Here is a 6,912-nt window from a genome sequence, read left to right on the forward strand (position 1 = left end):
TGGACATCGTCAACATAGCTAGGGTATTATAACTGCACAAAAACATTTTCTGATACCCGAGGTTTCTATAAACTTAAAATAATTTAAAAGTCAGAATTGATAAGCTGTTGCATATCGTAGCAGATTTCGCGACGGAAGTGATGTTTATAAAATACAATATTTTTAATGTTTATCGACTAAATTTAATAAGCGCCTTTGGCGCACGAGCGTGATTAACGTGTGACCACAACATTAACACAGGCAAGCACCGCGCTGAACACTGACGTCATATAATTGGTATAATTAGTGAAATCTCAAAAGAATAATTACTGTAGACTCCTCTATATTGATATCCTGACGCTTTAACCAGAAAGCAAAGTGGTTATAAAGGGCTGAACTTTTTTGCAAAAAACTTTGTCTGTTGGCCTGTGCACCCAAGTGGTAGTTGTAAGTGGCATTAGGTGAATTCCTGTGGATTTGATAACGACGACCAGCTTTGCTTTAAAAAGATAAAAACGTAAACAAATGGTTAATTACTGGCGAAAAAATGACTGATATTAGGGTACTGATCGTTAGCCTATGGAAGAAATTCGCACGTCGCAGAAAAGTCGATCAAAGCTTTTGTTATTTTTTAGCTTAAAAATTTCTTGCGTGATTTAGCATGACCCTGGTTGACCTACAGACAACAGGTGTTATAACAAAGACGGGTATTTAACACTAACTGCTGTGGAAAAATAGCACAGGAGTTAGTGTTGGAGTTTTTTGTCATCTATCACACATCAACGTTATACAAAAGAAACGTAAACGGCTTCAATACAGTAGTAGTGTTGTTTATTGTTAGAGCATTGTTTGTAAACAGCATTATGAAGAACTACATGACATGACAATAAGTAGCCTATATTGCTTTTAAATTTTTAGTTATAGTTTGAAACATCAGATTGGAGATTAATAACATTTAAACAAGTTCTTAACAACCTTTTCTCCATCATAGTTAACCTTCCCTCCATCCCAAACGTATTAACAGCCGTCTGTTAAGTTAGAGTATTTGTAAGCAGCTAATACACAAAAAATACTTCTTGGATTGTTTACTTTTTATGTAGCTCGTTGCGTAGCTACCATCATTAGCCTTAATCAAAAGTAAATTTTAACTGTCGGAACGTATCTATTAATTAGTGTTGCGTTAAGATAGAATTTTAATCGTCATCTCCTAATTCTATAACGCGCTTCATAACGAATGTAATGTGCAAGTTGAGAACACACTTCTTTTCCAGATGACTTTCAGTTACTTCTGACACATCCTCATATTGTTACAACACTGACATAGAGATTAAGCAACCTCGTGAATTTTAAAGGATTGATGATAAGCACTGATCTGCAATAAAATCATTAAGATTTTGTCACCAAGAATCCTGATAGCTTGCATTTCGAAATACTTAAATACACTTTTTTGTTAAATGCAGTTTTCTTTGAGGGTGATATTAACCTGCTTTCTGTTGTGAGAAGGGTGTATGTTACAAAGAAAACATATGTTATTTAAACCTCCTATCCAGTGTTTTTCAGTTTTTGTAGATTCAAACCTAACAAGTCCTGAGACGACATTCAGGTCATGCTTTATTACGTTTCTTTTGAACAATGACAAAATGTTTTAAGATTTTTTTCTACGTCACAGGACTTTTTATGGGTTGACCTCAAAAGAAATGAGTGTAAACCATATATCAAGTTGGCTCTCACGCAGAATCGTCGCTTTACGTTGAGGACACTTTTTAAACCTTCTTGTTTGTGTTAAGTTACACGAAATAGTGATGTCAGGGAGATGTCATTCTAATTCTCGAATATTTATAAAGTTTATCTCAAGGAGAGAAAATCTGAGGACCGATTATATATACAACGGACCGGTCCGTGAATTTTTTTACTTGCTTTGCTGGTCTCCTTCACCAATCATATCATATTCAGCAATCATATTACCAATCATAGTCTAATCGTTAGGCCCGAGATTTAAAATAATTAGAAAAAAAATCGAAACAACGGTCTTGTTTTTAACCAAACACGGTTCTTATATGTACGTTTACTTATGAAACCTCCGTCCAACTTTTTTTAATTCAATCAATATGCTTCTTCAACAGTTGTCTGAATTTTTTGTTGTTACCGGAGGTGCACAATGTTGGAGGTTAGACTTCTTAACTTTTGTTTTTGAATTTCAAGCTCGTTCCCATGACTTCTTTCTCGCTTTCTGAAAAATAAGCTCCGCGGACGAGATAGCTGGAATTTTTTTTTGATCTTGATTTTTCTTTAAATGTATTCTAAAAATTTACCCATGTACCCATTTTAAGACTTTGGCTGCAAACGTGTATCAAGGTGAGCAGAGTTTTAGCCAGGAATTCAGTCTGGGTATCAATCTCGTCCACAGACCTCTTTAAGGTCTCTGAGGACAAGAAAGGCCGGGTACGCTCTTGGTATGTACTTCTACGAATATCTTAGCTTCAACATTCTTATAGATTACCATCTAAAAAAACATGTACAAGATCGGAGATACATAAAAATTACTTACGAGGTTTCGGCTTCGACTTCACATTTCTGCTTGCACCGCCCACACTGACTTTTACACTCATTCTTGCAAAAGAAGGGCTGCTATTATTGTTTTTATAAAAGAGATAAAAATTAATACACCCTCGTTTCCAGGCTTTTATGTATCTTAAATAAAAAGAAATAGCAAAAACTCTGGAAACGAGGATGAACGAAATGTTAAACAGTTTCTTGCTACAAACGCATTTTGTGTCAGTGAAAATTCTAGAATTCAATTTTCATTTAATGAAAAAGTGTAAAAAATGATTGACATAAAGTAGTCAAGTCATTGATGTAGAAAATTTTACATCGAGAACTATGGTTTTAGTGTAACTGGTCCTTTGGTTGGCTATCATTCTACAAATAAAACGCTAAACAAAATATTAAACGGGTGTGAAACTGTCCCAAATTGTTTACCACTCATACGGTTTTCAGAGATCTTAGTCGGTGAAAAATATAAACGAAAAAAAAAATAAAAATATTTCGCTCTAGTTTAGCTATCTAGCCATCGTTATTTCCTGTTGGTCAAAATTTTGACATAAACACACCATTCTAGCACAAAATGTGAAATCCGAAATTTTGAAATTATGGGATACCAGTTTTCCCTTGCTTTATACTTCATTGGAAAGCAAAAAAATAATTCTAAATGTTCAACCTCATACCACATTTTATCGTTTTGCACTGTGTGACTGCATCCATCAACTTCTAGATTTAAAATTTTTAATGAGCTCTCATTAACATGTCAGGAGTATTTAAAAAGGAGTGGCCTGCTGAAAATGCTAATATTAATTCATAACATCTTTTTATCAGATTATTTTAAGTTAACTCACTTGCTATTTAGCTGCTGTTTTGTTGTTTATATTCAAACTTCGGCAATACAAACAAATACATATGGAATTTACACTTCAATGAAATCCATTTTTTGCCAGCATTATTTACCAATGGTAATTGATAGGATAAGGTCTATATAATTTGACAGAATATACACTTTTATTAGGTTTTTTAATATTATGTTAGTGTGACCATGCATAAAAGTTGTACAATGAAAAAGTTTCTTAAACTTTCGTCTGAAGTGTCCCAGAGTCTGAGTTTTATCGCAGAAGGATTCTTGTGTTTATGTCATGATATCTTTGTAGTTTTAAAATTCACAGGGTTTTCCACATTAGTGCATGCTCTTTATCACCCCCCTCCCTTCTCTTCCCCCTCTTCCCTCAATTATTAACTTTTAATACATTAGGAACCAGACTAAAGTTTAGATATTAGCAGAAATGAGATTCTCGAGAATTGGATTTTATCAATTAAGTCGATATTTTTGTTGTTGTCAGCACATGTTGTCAGGATGATATCCGTATATCTTGCAGTTTGTCACTACTGCCGATTATCAAGAATTATTATAGTTATTTATTTCTGTTGTGCCGAAAGAAATACACGATTAACTCTCTGCATAGATTAATAATCCCTCTTGTCATCACTCACTTTTTTCATCAGGTACTTGTTCTCTTGGGTATTTTTTAATCTGTTTAAATGTCTTCTCTTATCGTCTTATAGATACTCAGATTCATCTTAAAGAGTCCTGATGATGAGAATGGTATACGCATAATTACTTTCTCCAACAATCAGAGATAGTAATCTGATAAAATGTCTTTTACTAAACTCTTTACTTACTATAAATGTCTTATTTCTTTTGTATGTCCAATTTTCACGTTAGTGTGAACTGCATTCTTCCATCATTCGCACACCCTCGTCCACACGGCTTATTGCCGTTTTGATGAGATTTAAAAGCGAGGGGCGTGCGATTTGCAACGAACAGATTTTCTTTTTATTCGCACGTCTACTACGAAGAAAGACTGTGGGTGATAGCACCCTCGTCTCCAGGGTTTGTTGCCTTTTTGACATGAGAGATAACGTCGAAAAATTTTTCGCCGTCCTCTCTCATATCAAAAGACAAAAAACCCTGGGGACGAGGGTGTGTATAATGGATTTGTCGCAACCTCCTCCGCTCCTGGGCTTTTTTATATCATCACCCTAGTATTGAGGTTTTCTTTGTTAATCTTTAAATCTCACAGCGTTCGCTTTACTGAAATTAAAAAGCACACTCCATCGCTTCATCACAATTGGTTTATTGTTCCGTTGTATCTTTCGTCCTTTTTCCTTCGTTGCTCTCATTTCACGTATTTCTACATCTCTTTCAAAATAACGCTCCAATAGCCACAGAATGACCAAATTTTTTATATGGTCATTGAATGACATACATCCTGTATTAACTGTTAGTTGCTTAAATATACGTCATTTCATTTGTGTATTGTATTATATGCCCTCTACACTCTCTCCACCTCATTAATCTAACATTCTATTCACGGGGGACGGTTAACCCAGGGCACTTAAATTCTTACTGAGATCAATGCTTTTACACGAAACCATAACAAAATGCACAAAGATGGATGGAAGAAATACAACTGTTGGACTAATGTATACTAATGTATACAAGTAAAAGAGCGGTATGAGGAGGTATCATGATGGATAAAAATGTAATCAACAGTGCAATGTTTTTTAGTCCAAAACATATTTTATATACTGAAAAATACTTTTAGCGATCTTAAGGTTATTTGGCTACATGCAAGTTTTTGAGAGTTGAGTGTAGATTTAAGTGGTTAGCTATAGCTCTCGTACTCAGCCTGTTAAGTAGGACTTAAACCAGTCAAAGGCAGCATCTCTGATGCCAAAACACCATAGATTTTTTTATTTTATGATCAATAGTGTGAAAAGCTTTTTTAAATTATAATGAGAACAGCACAAACAAAGTTTTGTTGGTCGAGCTCAGTAAGAATAAAATCAGAGACATCAACTACTGCAGTTTCTGTGGAAACGAGTTTGCGAAATCTGGACTGTCTGTGATTTAGGAAATTGTGCTCAGAAATGAAATGAGACATTTGCTCATGCACCAACTTTTCAAAAAATTTCATAGGAATTAGCAGAATGGAGATAGGCCGATAGTTAGTAGGATCAGTTTTATTGGCACTTTTGAAACAGGTGAGACACTTTTAGTCTTCCAACATTTAGGTACATAACCAGTTAATAAAGATTTGTTGAAAAGATTTGACAATAAATCCTTAAGCCTGTAGCTTTATAAGTTTTAGTAAACTAATTATTTTTCAACACTTTTGGTCTCAATAGGAGCCCAACGAAAAATGGTGTCTGCTAAAGCCTGGTTCCCACCAATGCGTTTATTGATAAACATATATTTATTTTAAAAGTTTTACGGTTAAATTTATAGGTGGGAATGCTAAAAATAAATGCATGAAAATTTTACACATAATAAACATGAGACATGTAGTAGTGTAGTAGTGTAGACATGTAGTAGTGAGACATGGGCAGTGAAGCAGGAAGATCTTGACCGTTTAGAAAGGAATGATATGAGAATGGTTAGGTAGATGTGTAACACCAGTCTGAGAGACAGAAAAAGTTCAAAGTCTCCGTAGAATTAAAGATGTTATCCAGATAAGAAGATTGAACTGGCTGGGTCACTTGGAAAGAATGGAGGAGGATAATTGGGTAAAAAAGTGTAAAGACTTGATAGTTCCTGGGGCGTGGCGCCGTAGATTAGTGGTTATAGCTCTCGTACTCTGTGCGGGAGACCGGGGTTCGATTCCTCTTGACGGCGATTCAACATGGGCGAGTGAATGTTACCATAGCCCCGGGTTAACCCAAGCCATGTGAGGGAAATTGGGAAGATGGCACACTGTGTGGGCCGTTGGATGTTGCCGGGAGTTGTCTGGTAGAGCGCGGGCTCTAATTGGGTCTGCGTAGCTCAAAATGAGCATTAAATACTCTAGGACTCTCCATCTACGCCATGGCCCCTCCTGGAAATAATAGACAGGGTATATCCCTCGATATTTGTGAGGCTAGCCATGTAAAATATGCACATCTATCTATCTATCTAAAGTCCAGAGGCAGACCGAGAAAGACTTGGCAGGAGGTTATAAGGACAGACTTGATACAGAGGAAGTTGAGTTTAGATCTAACACAGTCTAGATCAGATTGGAAGAGGGTCATTAATATACCCCGTCCAACCCATGCTAGCATGGAAAACGAACGTTAAGCTGAGAATGATGATGATGATGAACATATGCATGCGTTTAATATCAAAAAGTTTTGATATTAAAATCATACGTTTAACATAAGTTTATTCAACATCAAAGAAATCTTTTGCTTTTACTGCAAATGCTCAAAGTGAGAGTGGCTTTCATGAGAGCATTGCACGAGTAGAGAACACAACATTGACAAAAAACAAAAATAATAATACGTGATGAAATCTAAAATAAGAATAGTAGCAAAGAAAGCACTGTCCGAGCTGTCTCTATTATAAAGCTG

The sequence above is a fragment of the Hydractinia symbiolongicarpus genome, chromosome 4, assembly GCF_029227915.1.
Source record: "Hydractinia symbiolongicarpus strain clone_291-10 chromosome 4, HSymV2.1, whole genome shotgun sequence".
Lineage (NCBI taxonomy): Eukaryota > Metazoa > Cnidaria > Hydrozoa > Anthoathecata > Hydractiniidae > Hydractinia > Hydractinia symbiolongicarpus.